Here is a 16,707-nt window from a genome sequence, read left to right on the forward strand (position 1 = left end):
CTGTGGACCCTGTGGCGAGGGTAGTGCCCTCTGCGACGCATCTCTCTCTGCGGTTGCCCTCCCTCCTGCTGTACAGGTGGATGTGTCACAGCACTCTGTTGTGGAGCTCCACGTGTCAGAGGTGGACGGCGAGGCTGGTGAGGCTGGTGATGCTGTTCACCCTCCGAGGAGGTCATGACTGCAGCTACGGCGGCCCCCATCCGGAAGATGTACATCTGAGGGGGTCCGCAAGGTAGGTACATGTCTCTGGACCCTGGGGTAAGTGTGCAAGTTGGTGAATTTTCTTGTCAGGAGGAGGGTGGTGGAGGCCAAACTTTGTCCCAAGTGACAGAGTGGCCTCCTGCAATGAGTGAGGGTCTCCCCCCCCCCCCACCTGTCAAATGGACCTTTACAGCTGCCACAGGCTGACAGCTGCAACATGTCCATTTGAACTGGGAGTGTTTCCCCCAGTATGGGAAACAGTCCCAGTTGTCAGTAAAATCCCACCCCTCCTCACATATTCACTTAATCAGGTCTGTTAATGACCTGAAAGACCAAGGTAAATACTTTCAAGTGGCATCCTGCTGGCTTTAATTGCCTGCGGGAGTCCCACCTGCGGGGGCTGCATGCGCACGTCAGCGCGTCAATGGGGATCCCGGAATTGGGCGGGTTGGAGCCGGGCTCCCGACCCGCTCCAGAATTCCCCGATTTTCGGGGCCCCTCTGCCAGGAACGCACCCGATAGCGGGTGCTAAAATGAAGCCCAATGTGACCATTTTAGCAGGTGAAATTTTGGATAAGATCTAATGAGTAGCAAACAGTTGGAAGACTATGGAGGGCATCACAGTCAAGCCCAATCCTCCTGTTGCAAAACATCTGGACGTTTCACTTTCTAGCAGCAGGTACTGGACAGTGATTAGGAGTGGGATCCCTTGCTGTTTTTAATGCTGCATTTGCTGTCCTGATTGAGATAATAGCTTGAGAATCAAACTTGAGTCTATCTAGTCTGTGTGACTGAACACTTATTTTAGCACCACTGTCAATTTTGCGAAAACCAAAACGCTATTTATGTTACATATCTTAAACAAAGAAAAGAAGTTGAGCAAAGAAAAATTGCTGATAGCTTTTTCTGTGCCTCCAACACTAGTGATTAGTCTTGATCACCAATGTTTGGTCTTGATATAAGCACCTAGCCTCAGATATCCAAGGCAGTTTAATCTTGTCAAAAGTCTCTAATCAGGGATTGTTGTACGTGTGTTATACTTCAGAATAAAAATTCCAAAACACCTCATTAATTTACTTTGAGTCTGAAGTTTTTGAGCCCTCAATTTTCCCAAAAGTAGTAATAATTCTGGAGGCTTCTACTTCCTGAATGTGATATGCTAATAAGTGGATGAGACTTATCGCCAAATCCAAAGACTTTGCCTTTAGCCCTAATAACAGCAAATTTCAGTTTTTGTCATCAGTTATAAATGAATAAACTCCACGGGGGTTAAACTAGTTAACCCCCAATGAACCCGTGCCCAGTCATTGAGATGCAGGCAGTTCATAATACTCATGCTGCCTGCTAATCTGCACGATTGCTGCATGCAGCCAGCGCTACCTGCGCCGTGTGTGGCTGCACGCACCAGCAGGGGGCCCCGATTTTGGAAGTGGATAGCACTACTTAAAGGAAGCCTACACCTCTTAAAGGGGAGGTGGACTGTGGCTGCAGGAAGTGAGAAATGATTACTGAACTGAACATATTGAAGAATGGCTGCGCCTGGGAGAGAGCATGCACCAAGGTTCTCAGACGATCCACTGGAGGCCTTGGTGGAAGAGGTGGACAGATGGAGGGCCATCCTATATCCGCAGGGGGGCAGGAGGCCCTCCAGGCACATCCTCATGTGGCAGTGGGAGGCTGAGGCGGACGAGTTCAATGTCAGGAGCATCACTCCACGCACATGGATGCAATGCGGAAGAAGTTCAATGATTTGGCACGAGTGGTCAAGGTGATTGCGTTCAACTGTCACGTGACATATCCTACTACCTGCACTACTAGCCGCATCCACTGCTCCACGCACTACACCCCCTGTCACCCACCTACCAACAAACTCTTTCATTCAGTACGCAACCCTGCGAATCAGATGCTGCATCTCACCCTCACACATTACCACTCTTGCAAGCCGCACACCCACAACTCACAGGTCACACACACTGGCAACTATTCAAGCATGACAGCTACATCACCCAAACATCTTGCAGGACACTCACTGACACACTTCCTTCTGTCTTGCAGGAGAAGGTGGCGTACAACACTCGGCAGCAGGAAAGACCTGGGGAGGTCAGGCACGCCTACACGTCCTCACGCCCATGGAGGATGAGGGTCTCTGCATACCTAATCCTCCTTCTTGCTTCCCACTTCTCCCTCATCCCACAATCTTTGCTGACTCATGTGCTGCAGATGGTGTCAGCACGCATGTCTTACTTTCTCTTCTTCCCTCACCACAACTCAACCCGTGACCCTTTGTCATTTCAGATACCCACGACCTGGAACCAGCACCGTCAGAAGAGGAAGAGGAAGATGATAATGATGATACAGACGCTCTGTCACTTAATCTTGCACTCACAGCCACTAACTCAGAGAATGACACTTGGCGTACGTTAGAGGCTAGGATAGAGGAGAGATCTGCTCTAGGAGGTGAGATACCGGGCACGTGCGCATGGGCTGGGTCAGGGGGAATGGATACCGTAGGTGCCAGCTCACTGGAGGGTGAGGTTGCTCACTAGTTCTGCTGCAGAGGAGTCAGATGATGACTTCAATGGGCCAGACTAACAGAACTGCAAGACCACCCAGACCACTCTCTATATAATATTGCAACTTCCTCCAAGTATAGGAAACTTCTATAAACACCCACAATTGTACCAGCAGCCAGAATAACTAATCCAGCAACTAACCTGTAACTCCTGCATGATCCCTTTAAATAGTGCTGGTGGAGGGGGGAGGGGGGAGGGGGGGGTCCTTCATGCCGTTTAACTCCTGTTCAGCTGTGCGAAGTTAGGACAGTGCTGGAACGGGGAGTTTGAAAATGGCACCAGCTGCTTCAAATCAGCTTTGCACATTGATTTACGTCATAATCCCCCTACTCTACATGCTTCCGGCGTTTGTTAGGTGCGCGTCTGGCGTCCTGCGCATGTCACGCCGGAAGTGCGCGAATGCATCTCGGATGCCATTTTTGGTGCTTAGGAGTCCGCATAGCACCTACACAATAGGCGATACATGACCCAATTTAGCCCCCTACGTCTTTCATTACTCCTACCTGGAGAGACAGAATCATAAAATGTTCAGCACAGAAACAAGCCCGTAACTATGAGGTAACTTTGAGAGTTCTAGACAAAATTGAGGAGATCCCTGCCCCATCAGTTCTTGCCCCTTGGTTCACAGGATTATTCCTTGCATCTTCTTAAACCAAGATTTTTTTCCTGCTTTAAATGGAATTGGGTGCAAATGTGTAATCATTTGGCCAAAAAAGGAGAGGCACAATGAAAGACATGGGAAGATGTGGGAGGGCTAGAACAAATTACTTTTGCTACAGTGTGGTACCATGGCCCTTAACAGTGCAACACTGCGGTTGCTTTACGACGGGTACAAGTGATGAACGGTCCAGTTAAAAGAGCACAAATTCTGTTCAAACCAGATGGACTGAAACATGAAATTCAAATGCTAAAGAAGATCCATTTTGTTGCTCAAATTTACAGCAATTTCATGGCCACAGCTATGTTTGGTACCCAGATCAACCCCAAGATTTACAGGCAGAGGCTGGCCAAATGGAAAATCAGGCAATTTATCTTACACTTACTCTTTATTTTACAAGGTATATATCCATTTGAACTTTCAGCTGGCTTGTGTGCTGGGAAAAAAATGGCTTTAACATAAAATAAGTCCCATGGCATAAATCACAGTTCTGATTCCTATGCTTTAGTTTTGGCAATTTTCTCATGTTGACCTCCGACTTCTGCCGGGGAGTCCCATCGGATTGAGGTGGAGTTTGTCTGTGGCAGGCCTTGGAAACTTGCTGCAGTGTGGGGATACAGGCAGTCTGTAAAAGGGGCCAATTGTTCAAAATGAATTTAAGGATTCCTCTTCAGCCTGTATAATCCATCATTCTGTGCGTAATTGCACAGGCTCTGACAGCACACAAAAAAAAATCTCGGGCGCTTCCACTGCCATAGCAACACTGGACACGAGAGGCTACAAGCATCCCAGTACTGCAAAGAAACAAACGATGAAAAATAAGTCAGAGGACATATTTTTCTCATTTGCATTTTGTTTCCATTTTGACCAAGGCAGGGCTACATCAGAGTGCATCCCCAAGCAATTTTCCACCCCTGCGTCCACCACAGATCCACCTAGTAATCAGTAGTAGGGTGGGTGGAAAATCCCAGCCCACATATTTTCACTGCTCCCTGTGGTATAACTCTTAAGGACGTTCCTTTAATGTTTTCTAATAGATTATTATTTTCCTCATATCAGGGCCTCTCAGAGCTGAGACGACTTAAGTAAATGTTGATTTATTCTGTTGCTCTAGGTTTATGAAGTGATTTGAAATGTATTGCATTGCGTGATGACATTTAGACTGGAATAGCTCATCCTTGGCCAACGCCTGGCATAAATATTCAGGTGTTTTATGAAATTAGTGTCACATTTATAACCTGGTGAATGGAGCTTGAGTGTTTAAACTAGCTTTTCTTTCTGTACAGCAGTTAATGGCAAATTTGAGCATATGTTCAAAAGAGTTTGCCTTTCTGTGGAATCATGGAGCTGAATATTTATACTAGCTATATAACACACTCCTGAAATAAGTGGACCCCAATATTTACTCGGAGCCGGGAAGAGAGCAGGGAGGGAGGATTTTCGGATAGGAAACCATAAAATAAGGGTTTCCCACTCGTCCTTCTGAATTTAACAGCATTTAATTTTTTCAAATGTTTCACGCCCGGCAGCCGGCCAGATTGATAGGCTGGTTGTCTGTCGGTCTGGAAAGCAGCCGGGGAGTCGCAGGGTGGGGGGAGGAGGAAATCTGACACTGCGCTGGGTGGGTGGGGAGAAATCGGACACCGGGGGGCGGAAAAATCGGACACCGCGGAGGGGGTGATACCAGATGCCGCGGAGGGGAGGAATTGGATGCTGCGGAGGAGGGGGAAATTGGACACCGTGGAGGGGGGGGAAATTGGACACCGTGGGGGGGGGGGGAAATTGGACACCGCGGAGTGGGGGGGAATCGGACACAGCCGGGAGTGACGCCAAACGGGGCAGTGCGGAAGGATAACAAAAAAATGGGGTGACGCGGGGGTGGAGCCAAATGGGGCGGCGCGGGGACTGGAACAGCCCCATGAGTTTAAAATGTCAACAACTCATCTCCACAATAGAAATTTTCATGATGGTGCAGAATGTCTGGAAAGAGATGACAGGTGACAGATTGGTCATTTGATACAATATGTAGTTAAAGCAGAATCTAGATTTGTAACGAGCACCTTTAAAATTAACAATAAACTTAAATCATTTTTAAAAAATCTCCACACCTGTTATGCAAACACCATTGAAAATAGTGAAATATTCAGTTTATCCCATGAATGAGAGACACCTTCATAACCTACGTGTGATTTTGTGAACTGTAAATTATTAGGCCATTCATTCTCATGAAATACATTTATATTTTATTGTTTCTTACAATTCATCAAGTTAGGGAAAATGAGGTGGTCAACATTTATTTTGCTGTGCAACAATAGGATATAATTAATGATTTTCAGCTGTCGCTTATAAAAAACCTAAAATGAAAATAATTGTATTTTGTTATGTTTTCAAGTAGTTTTGGATCCTAAGTTCTTGTCCTGATGAGAAATGCAGAACGATACCACGCAGCAAGTAGTTCTGAAATTCTAAGCAACTGCAATTTGCATTTATATCACACCTTTAAAAATGTCCCAAGTGGAGAAAATGAAGCCTGAATGGTCATTTTTGTTTAAACGTTAGGAGAGATAATTGGAAACATAGTTGATGAGATCGGTTTGAGGAGGCTTTTAAGAGGGTGTGATAAGGTAGACACATGGTATGATGGAGGGTTTAGGGAAGGAGTACAATGGTTGAATGTTCTGGAACTGATGGTGGAGCGGAGGAAGAGAGGGATGCACAAGAGGCCAAAGTTGGAAGACCAAAGAGCCTGGAGGAGGTTGCGGAGTTAGGGTGCGGTGAGGCCACGGAGGGATGTATCAACAGAAATGTGGATTTAGAAGGGTACGGTAGCGTAGGGGTTATGTTACTGGAATAGTTATCCAGAGGCTTGGAATAACAATCCAGAGAACATGAGTTCAAATCCATAAATTCAGCTTAAAAAAAAATCTGGAAATAAAAAGCTGATATCAGTAAAGAAAATGACAATGCAGCTATCAGGTTGTCATAAAAACCCAATTTGTTCAGTCGTGTGCTTTAAACAAGGAAACCAGCCGTCCTTACCTGGTCAGGCGTATACACCAATATAGTTGATTCTTTACTACCCTCAGAAGTGACCTAGCAAGCCATTCATTTTTATCCAGGGCAACTAGAAATGAACAATAAATGTCAACCTTGCACATCCTGAGATTGAATGTTTTTTAAAATTCACAGCATTGGGGAATAGCAGCTGATTACGGTTGGCAAGGACAGGGTAATGGATAACTGGAACAGCAGGCAGCAGAGTTTGGGACAACTTGGGAGTTTATATAGGGTGGAGTTTGAGATACCAGTGAGTGGGGAATTGGACAAGTTGAATCTTGAGGTAATGAAATTGTTGCTATGGATTTCAGAGGCACTGGGATGGGGTAAAGATGGAGATGTTGTGGAGATGAAAGTAAGTGGTCTTGATGATGGATCTGAAATGGGGTTTGGGGCTTGGTTCAGGGCTGAACAGGACACCAAGGTTCCACACCATCTGGCTCAGCCTAAACAAGTGGCTGCAGAGAAGAATGGAATTGGGCAAGGATACTCATTCCCAGCCATGAGTTCCATTGGGTGGCGAGGAACCATGTCACAATTACTTGGATCTGGGTTTGCCCAGCTGTAGTCTTTGTGATGTTTGGGAGGCTGAATTTCCCCTACCACTGTCCCCCCCACCCCCCTCATATTTTGGTAGCCAAATGCTCTTGAGGCATATTCATGGACCCTTGCCCACTCGGAGAAAACTTGGACATGTGACTGCCCAGGTCGGGAAGGGATCTTTTCACAAAAACAGAAATAAAGAGAAACTGTGCCCATGGTGGAGTTGAAAAAGTGAAAAAGTGCCTTTGATTTCACAAAGCAAGAAGATGTTTCTACACATTCTGTTAACCACAGTGCTGATCCTTTGTGCTGTTCAATTTGGAATGTTGTAGTTTGTAAACTCAGGGGAAGTTCGTATTTCAGAAATCCTATACCACTGTGATTGATTAGAGCCTTGAATTTCGATGATAGAAAGTTTACACTGCCTCTCCGTCAAAGTGAAACAAAATCAATAAAACAATTCAATTAAATTTGATCAGTTTCTCCAAGGTTTCTTACTGTTAAGGAAGTGTCTTATCCATAGCTTATCTAATTATATTCCTACTTCAAATGGTTTTGAAAATATATAATGTGGAAGCACATCAATATTTAACAACTTTACTGGGCTGATGCAAAAGCTTCTATTGTGACACCACAGTTGCCTTGCTTTTTACAGATTGATATTTTGTTCCTTCATAGAAATGTTTTCACACACAGTATCTATGATTAGACCAGTTTTCCATGTACACTGTGCACTCCCAAAATGTTAAGCAAATGCAAAATAATCACTGCTAACAAAACAGTAAGAAAATAGCAACACAAATAGAATGATTAGGGTATTTCCATCCAGAAGGAATTTTGTTCTAATTTAGTCATAAATTAACATGCAGCACTGAACGAATCTGATTCTCCATTTTGCATTCCAAGAAACCTTTAATCCTGCAAACGCTGATAGTAAAGACTGAGCACTTCAACTAACAAGTAGCTGCAGGAATGTATAGAGCTAACTTAAATGAACTCTAACATTGCTTGGAATAAAATATGTTACTAACAAGGACTTTGTCTTTTTAATAGCATTTGCCAATCGTTGATTCTGTTAAGTTTTTATACTTTAATTTCTAAAAGTCTTTGCAAAGATTTTCCTCTATTTTTTATTCGTTCATGGGATGTGGGCGTCGCTGGTGAGGCCAGCATTTATTGCCCATCCCTAACAGTCACATCTTCAGCTATGCTGGTGAACCTGAATAACAGGGATGGGTGAGATAGGTAAATTGAATGGGGAGCCATTCTACCAGCTCTCCAACAACACTTCCTGGACTTTTGTCAGGTATGGATACATTTGCTCAAATATGGGCAAGCGTTTTATAATAAGATGCAAATGACAGGATGACATTGTATGTCGTATTTCTCGTCATTTGTGCCTTTGCAGCATTAACTGCAGTTCAGTGCATTCCTGGCATTCAGCATTGCTATGGACTTTGGGTGAGTGAGGGTTAAATTTTAAAGGCCCACTTTGACTAAGGTAATCGATTGCAAGTGATAGCACAGCCCCAGCAGTGGATAAATGGTCCCAGGATCCACCTTAATTACCTAAATTGTCCTGATGACAGGAACGTGGCTGGAGTCAAGTATGCAGACAAAGGACAGATATCCTGAGCCCACCAAAGATCCACAGCCATTGTGACAAAGAGTAAAATTTACACCACTTCAATTTGAAAACATTAGGCTCTAATTTTTTGGAAAATTTGCACCATTTTTCAAAACAAGTACTAAAAATATGGAACAAAGCATAGAATCACAATTTAATTTCCATTTCCCCAAATTGTGCACCACATTATATTGTAACAGGTCACTAAGGGTGCCTATGGAAATCACATATAAATAATGCACTTTGTAAATATTTTTCTATAAGCATTTGTAACTCATGTCCCATGTATTCAGAAATTGGATTTGGACGTGGAAGTAAGTGAACTTTGTGTCTCTGAGGTCCCCAACACACCGATGGCCTTGTGGCTGTGCATCTGCACGTAAAATTACGTTCTGCTGCTATTTAGTTCCTGTGTGTGTATGTGTATATATAAGTTAAAAAATTGCACAGATAGCGATTGTAAAATGGTGATCCACTCAGCCTCTAAAATGGCTGTTTAGTCCAGTATAGGCTCTGACCCTGTTTTTGTGATGAAGTGCTGAATAAAATTCAATAGAACCAAAAGCAGTTTTTTGAGACACAAGAAAAGTAATTTATCATTTAATATTATCAAGGCAATGTTCTGTACTGCAGAACAATCTCTTGTAAATTGTTGGAATCATACTCAACAATGGACATAATCGGGCCTATTTCAGCAGGTTTCATTCTGTATGCAATTAAGCAAGAATCTGAATCAAATAAATCATTCCTGTTTCACAACGGTACAGTCTAACTATTGGCAGACATACCCTTAATTGGATACGGGAGCATAGTGGTGATGTTACCGGACTAGTAATCCAGAGGTTCTGGACCAATAATCTGGAGCCAGGAGTTCAAATCTCTGCCACGACAGTTAATTCAGTTAATTAAATAAAATCTGGAATAAAAAACTAGTATCAGTAATGGTGACCATGAAACTACCAGATTGTCGTAAAAACCCATCTGGTTCACTAATGTCCTTTAGGGAAAGAAACCTGCCATCCTTACCCAATCTGGCCTTTATGTGATTCTGGACCCACAGCAATGTGGTTGATTCTTAACTGCCCTCTGTAAATGGACTAGCAAGCCACTCAGTTGTACAATCAAGCTACAAAGAATCATAATAAGAATAAAACCGGATGGACCACTAGACACCAGACACGACAAATAAGGCAAAGGCAAACCAAGCCAAGTCGACCCAGCAAAGTCCTCCTCACTAACATCTGGGGACTTGTGCCAAAATTGGGAGAGCTGTCCCACAGACTAGTCAAGCAACAGCCTGACATAGCCATACTCACAGAATCATACCTTTCAGCCAACGTCCCTGATTCTTCCATCACCATCCCTGGGTATGTCCTTACCACCGGCAGGACAGACCCACCAGAGGTGGTGGCACAGTGGTATACAGTCTGGAGGGAGTGGCCCTGGGAGTCCTCATCATTGACTCCGAACCCCTGAAATCTCATTAGGTCAAACATGGGCAAGGAAACCTCCTGCTGATTACCACCTAACGCCCACCCTCAGCTGATGAATCATTATTCCTCCATGTTGAACACCACTTATAGGAAGCATTGAGGGTAGTAAGGGCACCGAATGTACTCTGGATTAGGGACTTTAGTGTCCATCACCAAGAGTGGCTCAGTAGCACCACTGCTGGCCGAGTCCTGAAGGACATAGCTGCCAGACGGGCCTGCGGCAGGTGGTGAGAGAACCAATACGAGGGAAAAACCTACTTGACCTCGTCCTCACCAATTTACCTGTCGCAAATGCATTTGTCCATGTCAGTATTGGTAGGAGTGACCACCGCACAGTCCTTGTGGAGGCAAAGTCCCGTCTTCACGCTGAGGACACTAACCAACGTGTTGTGTGGCACTACCACCGTGCTAAATGGAATAGATTCAGAACAGATCTAGCAGCTCAAAACTGGGCATCCATGAGGCGCTGTGGGCCATCAGCAGCAACAGGATTGTATTCCTGCACAATCTGTAACCTCATGGCCTGGCAAATCCCTCACTCTACCATTACCAACAAGCCAGGATCAACCCTGGTTCAATGAGAAGTGTAGAAGAGCATGCCAGGAGCAGCACCAGGCATACCTAAAAATGAGGTGTCAACCTGGTGAATCTACAACACAGGACTACATGCACGCTAAACAGCGGAAGCAGCAGGCTACAGACAGAGCTAAGCGATCCCACAACCAACGGATCAGATTAAAGCTCTGCAGTCCTGTCACATCCAGTCCAGCCAAAGCATCTTCGACAGCACCTCCCAAACCCACGACCTCTACCACCTAGAAGGACAAGGGCAGCAGGCGCATGGGAACATACAATGATTCCCCAGAAATGTGCAGGCATCTGACCACTGCTTTAAGATGTCTGTTGTATATTCAACGCTGCCCTGATGGCTTCTTGGGCCACACTGCATCTGTACTGCTGACCGTGGCTGTCACAGAGATGTCTTGAGACAGGTTTTACAGGGTAGCCTTGGTCTCCTGAGAATCAACCTTTCAGATTTTTTTTTTGTGGCTCGAATAATCCTGGCATGATGGACTGCCTCAAAATGAAAGTGCAATGAAAGCTGCCTGGGAAACAGGCATTTACTTGCATGATATTTTAATGGTCAGGGAATGAAAGTCCTTTTGGTTTACACAGGAGTTAAATGAACTATAACTCTTCCAAGGGTCGAGCAAGCTTGTTGCTCCAATGTAAAGCATTCTGCCTATTAATCAAGGGAAGTGGCTATTGCTATTAAAAATCTAATCAGGGAGATATTGCACTGAATCAAAATGCTGATATGTACTTTTAAGAAATTATGGAAGTAATGAGGAAGCCGCGTTATGCATTTCTAAAATAATTATTTTGAAAACAACCGTAACAGCATTGCACTGGATAAGGGAATGAGGATTAGATCATTCATCATATCTATCCCAGATAATGCTAGCCAAGCACTGTTTCCTGAGTAACTATTCACACTCTGAAAGGCTTATTGATTTATAAAAATAACATTTAATTTTAATCTAAGCACGCTGTATCATGTTCATCCAACTTGAGAGAGACTCTTGCCTTAAGTTCAGAAGTGATTAATTCATGAAGACTCAGAGTGCACACCTACGTAGCAATATAATCTGGTGCTGGTACACACTGCATTTTACATTTACCCACTGTCAACACCAGTCTAATGGATTCTTTGGAATGTTACCTCCATATTACAGTCGTCACTGATACGTGAACAAGCAATAACACATGCACAAATGCCATTAGCTTTTGGCATTTCTGACATCAAATTCAATTAATCCTTGAGATGCACTGTCAGTTCCATTTTATTCAGTTATTTTTAGTGAATCCTTTTCCCATTCTTTGTTTTTGAAAGATGATAACACCTTAATGGTAAAGCTATTTATTTTATTACATTGATTAATGTCTTGGTCCTTAAAATTAGTGCAAAAGTTTGCAGATGTTTCTTATTTCTTTCACATGAACATATTATTTTCCCTTATGGCAAAACGTTTCATGTAAAGAAATTGCTTCCAAATTTTTACCTCACTCTCTCAGTGACAATTTTCATTAACTTACCATGAGCAACATTGTGGAAGATCGGCTAATGTACATCTATATAATATATCAAACATCTTCTGTCTGCTTGCACCTTTTGTCAACAAAACCAACTTTTCCAATATAAATTCCTATGCCCACATATATAATGGAAACTTCCTAAGTAAAACTTGTCTTGCTGTAATTGGACCTTTCCATCAAGGATGGTCATGTACCACCTCAGTTTTGTGTCCCCGGCTCCTCAGCCTGTTGCATAGAGAAACTTCTATGTTCCAAACAACTCTGCTTCGTAAATTACCATAAGTTTTGCTATTTAACTACAAATGAAATGAAATCAAAGCATTATATACAAATAAGGACAGAATTTATTACTTTAAAATAGCAATTGAATTACATCTTCACATCCTGTAACAATTATTCCTTACCATTTATCCCTGCTTCTTCACCTTAAGACTACATTTGCTCTTGACTCTCCATATGCAATGCCACAGGATCAATATATGTCTTGCATCTATTGCCCCTTCTGTTACATATCAAATGTTACCCTTTGCAGCAGCTACAAAGCAATCTTTAAAAAAAAGAAAACCAGTCATTGATCTGGAGTTTGAAATTTACAAGCAATTTACTGACCTCTAATTCATCTTAGGAATTTATAAGCAGTTACAACTATATGGGTTCCCACAGAGAGTACTTAAGCATTGACCTTAAAGAGACAGGCCAAGTTAATAGCTAAATATGACAACAATGCTCGAACACTACAGATTACCCCTTAGCAATGTGTTGGGAGATCTGCTAGTAAAAAATAAAATTACTAATATTTCATAATTATACCGGGGTTACCTGATAGATAGTTTCACTTGTGGTCCATCAACTTTACTGAGCTAGTAAATTGTCTCTATTGGATTATTAATCCATAAGTATACCTGAAATTGATATGTCATACTATCATAGAAATTTCAACACAGAGGGAAAGCATTTGACCCATCAAGTCGATGTCTATTCATGAGTAAGAGGAGTTGAAATCAGACCTTTACTCTTGACGAATCACTGAATGGTGATAACGCTGATAATCTAAATGTTAATTGTTTGATTGGGAGTATAAACCTTGGCTATCCCCAGCCCAGAGATACTGAGACTAACTAAAGTGTCCCCTCTACCACCCTTGCTGAAACAAGCTGACAACACAGGCCATGGATCAAAACCAGGACCATTATGGCTCAATGAAGGTGACACATCAAGTAGTGCAATTATCCATTGAGCCCCAGCAACACCTGCGGTGGGGGGAGGAACTGAAGGCACTGTCCAAGAGAAGGGTTTTGACAAGGTTTTTGAAAGCAAAGAAGGAGTTTCAGAGAAGAGGAGCTTAGTGGATGAATGAGCAGCCACAAAGACTGGAACGGAGGAAGAGAGGAGCATGGAGAAGCAGCAGCAAGGAGGAGTGGAAGGCGCACACAGGAATTTAAGCCTTAAGGGGATCACTAAAGTAATGTGGGGCAAGGCCATAGAGGGATTTTAAATCAAGGATGAGAATTTTGAAGTCAATCCACTGGAGCACGAGGAACCAGTGGAGCTGGGTGAAGGCAGGATGATTGAAGTGTAGGACTTGTGTGGGTGAAGATGCGGGCTGAGACATTTTGAATGAATTATGATGTAGAAGGGAGAGGTACAGCAGCCAGCTGGAAGAGCATGAGAGAAGCTTTAAGAAAATGAAGGCATCGGGGAAAATTTCATCGAGGGAGAGGCAGTGATGGAGGCAAGCAATTTTGTGAAGGTGTAAGAAAGTGGCCTTGGTGATGGAATGGATGACATTGATTTCCATCTGTTATAGTTTTGCCCACTCTCTTAGTCTGCCTACATCCCTTTGCAACTTCCTGCTCCCATCTACACAACATATTGTGCCTCCTAACTTGGTATCATCTGCAAACTTGGATATGCAACTCTATATTCCTTCATCCAAGTCATTGATTATATATGGTGAAAAGCTGAGGCCCCAGTACAGGTCCCTAGGGAACACCACTTTTCACATTCTGCCAATCAGAATACATTCCTTTTATTCCTACTCTTTATCTCTGACCTCCTAAACAATTACTAACCCATGTCACAAGGCTGCCTCCAATCCTATATACTTTAATAACTCTCCGGTCATAAAACAATGTATCCTTCAATTTACCATAAGCAATGCCACAGAAAATTAATTAGAAAGCTACACTATATTAATATCCTGGAGTTGCCATGATTTTGACCCAGTCCATTAAAATCAATGGGTAACCAGGGAATGCCCCAATTCATTGAGATCAATGGATGACACTGGAATGGTAGCACATGCTATTCTTACTGCCTCCAGATGATGGTGGTGTAACCTCTTACAAAAAAGGAATATTACAAGCATGTTATTCTGGCTTGCTCCAGAGGTGACACTGGCCTCTCTCAGCCTGTTATAACAAACACAGCTAAAATATATACCATTTCCTCTCACTAATAGTGAACAATCACACGGGAGATTGACTAATATAATAAAAATGGTAATCTGAGCATCTTTCCTATTGTTTGTCCTCCTTTCTGGTGTCACATTTTGAGATTACACTGTCACTCGTACAAACCTTGGTATCATGCTTTCATTTGATTTGCTCAAATGTTCTGCGCATAAAGAAGCAACAAATCAAACCTGAAGAGGTGGAAAATGTTCCAATCAGCAAGTATCATGTAATAATGAAAACTACCAATCATGGACTTCAAAAAAATTACCAATAAAAGAAAAGAGAAGAAAAATCAATCAAATAATTCCAAATATTTTTTTGAAATTTTTCAGGTCATTATCTTTTATTAGTAACTTTTTTTTAATTCGTACATGGGATGTGGGCGTCGCTGGAAAGGCCGGCATTTATTGCCCATCCCTAATTGCCCTTGAGAAGGTGGTGATGAGCCGCCTTCTTGAACCGCTGCAGTCCGTGTGGTGAAGATTCTCCCACAGTGCTGTTAGGTAGGGAGTTCCAGGATTTTGACCCAGTGACGATGAAGGAACGGCGATATATTTCCAAGTCAGGAAGGTGTGTGACTTGGAGGGGAGTAACTGATATAATGTTGAAAATAAAGTTTGCCGTGTATAGTGACATAAAAATATTTATATATCACAATTCCATGATAAAACTTGCCTATAAAATTGTCTTTTGTACGTTTGTGTATCTTCATTAACATTTTTACTCAAAGGCCGCAGCCTATATCAAATGCCAGTGGTTGGAGTTGAAATTCTCTATCACTGAAGGGAGTTACCAATTATGTCTGTGCTGCAATTCTCACAATGCTAAAAACTGAGCATATAGTGTGAGGAATTCCTGAGCAAGACTCTCAGTGCAACTGAAACCCATAACAATATTTATGCATTAATTTGCTTTTCTGAATGATTTCAAAATAAGCTGGAGCATGAGTTTTACCATTTTTTTTTGAGGTAAGGTTTCACAGGAGAACTATTTTTTAACCTTTTTTTATTTCAGAGAGAGAAGCTGCTGAGAGAAAGACAGACAGAAAAGAGACAGAGTGGGTGATTCAAACACCTGTGCTTTTTTATAAATACCAAAAATTCAAAGACAAAGATTTATTTATGTAGTTGTGCTACCTTTTTTTATCCAGCTACAGTGGAAAAGGGAACCAACAAATATTTATTTTTCAGGAACCAATCAAAAAAAAAGACTTGCTTCACTAGCTCTGGGCAAAAGTCTTACAAACTTCTTTTCAATTCCTTTCACTGGAGATTTTCACCCATTCTCACTTCTCTACCCCAGCAGCCCTGTTCAGTTGCAACAGCTTAAACTCTGACTCTTCATGGGCAATGCCATAGGAGATTGGCTTGTATTTATATAAAAACACTGTATCTAACATACTTTTGCCCTACCATGTTACATTTCCGTCAAATGTGTAATGCTGAAGAAGTCTTATACTCTGCTATGTTGACTTGTCTTCCCTTTTTACAAATGTTGATCTGCTGTGTACTTCTAATATTTTCTGTTTCTGTTTTTAATTTAAGTAGAATTGTTTAGTAATAAGTACTGCACCAGAGATATTTGGTGAAGAGGAAAAGATTAAAGTAGTTTGATTGTCTCACCAGTATTAAAACACACACTCTAAACACATGGGACATTTGAGTATCATTTTTATTCAAAACATTACATTTTATATCGACCAAGGAAAAAGGAGACATAGAAGAAACTGTAAGGGAAAATATTAATGTTTAAAATTGTGTTCAGAACAACTTTCAATTAAAACAGCCTTAAGCTGTGTGCTTTAGTTTATGTAATACCGAAAAGAAAGACTCGCATTTATATAGCTTCTTTCATGACCTCAGGACATCTCAAAGTGCTTTACAGCCAATGAAGTACATTTGAAATGTAATCCCTGTTGTAATAGGAAAGGCAGCAGCCAATTTGCCCACAAACAGCAATGTGATAATGACCAGATAATCTGTTTTATTGATGTTAGGACATG

Source organism: Heptranchias perlo, chromosome 14 (genome assembly GCF_035084215.1).
Source record: "Heptranchias perlo isolate sHepPer1 chromosome 14, sHepPer1.hap1, whole genome shotgun sequence".
NCBI lineage: Eukaryota > Metazoa > Chordata > Chondrichthyes > Hexanchiformes > Hexanchidae > Heptranchias > Heptranchias perlo.